This window comes from Myotis brandtii, unplaced genomic scaffold, assembly GCF_000412655.1.
Source record: "Myotis brandtii unplaced genomic scaffold, ASM41265v1 scaffold1094, whole genome shotgun sequence".
Classification (NCBI taxonomy): domain Eukaryota; kingdom Metazoa; phylum Chordata; class Mammalia; order Chiroptera; family Vespertilionidae; genus Myotis; species Myotis brandtii.
In genome coordinates this window covers 311452-312576 of record NW_005353728.1, presented here as the reverse complement: position 1 = coordinate 312576, position 1125 = coordinate 311452, and positions in this window count along the sequence as shown.

The following is a 1125-nucleotide window of genomic DNA, read 5'->3' as shown; positions in this document are numbered from 1 at the left end:
AATTATGTGGATATGTAATGTTATCTATAAAATTCCTTTCAGATGGTAAAAGGCACACTACAAACTTGATCATAAGGAGTGAGCATTACACAAAAGTTAACTCAAAGTGGATGGCAGGCCTACATTTAAGATCTAAAACTAAAACTCCTAAAAGAAGAACAGGTGTCAATCTTCAGAAATTTGTTTACATCAGAAGCACAAGTGACAAAAAAAAAAGTAGGTAATTAAAACCTTTTGTGCTTCAAATAACATCACTAAGAAAGTGAAAAGACACCCACAGAATAGGATAAAATACTTGCAGATCATATACCTGATAAAGCACTGGTATCCAGAGTAAATAAATAACTCTTACAACTCAATAATAAAAAGATCAATAACCTGCCTGGCCAGTGTGGCTCAGCTGGTTGAACATCAGGAAATGATTGGTTTGATTCCCAGTCAGGGCACATGCCCAGGTGGGTTGGGAGCTCAGTCCCCATTAGGGGATATGAAGGAGGCAGCCGATCAGTGTTTCTCTCTCTCTCCCTCTGAAATCCATAAAAAACACATATTTTTAAAAAGATTCTTAAAAAAAAAAAAAAAAAAGATCAATAACCCATTTAATAAATGGGCAAAGGATCTGAATAAACAGTTCTCCAAAGAAGATATACAAACTGCCAATAAACATAATTGTGTATTGGAAAAGATGCTCAACACCATTAACCATCATGAAAATGCAAATTTAAACCACAGTGAGATACTACTTCACTCCCACTGTATCTCTATAATCAGTTCCACTCCTAGCCCACACAACACACACAAAAAACCTTGTACATGAATGTTCACAGAACATTATACATTAATATCAGTGGAAGCAACTCAAATGTCCATCAGCTGATGAACGGATAAACATCATATGGTATATCCATACAATATTACTCATCCATAAAAATGAACTAAGCCCTAACCGGTTTGGCTCAGTGGATAGAGCATCGGCCTGTGGACTCAAGGGTCCCAGGTTCGATTCCGGTCAAGGGCATGTACCTTGGTTGCGGGCACATCCCCAGTAGGGGGCATGCAGGAGGCGGCTGATCGGTGTTTCTCTCATCGATGTTTCTAACTCTCTATCCCTCTCCCTTCCTCTCT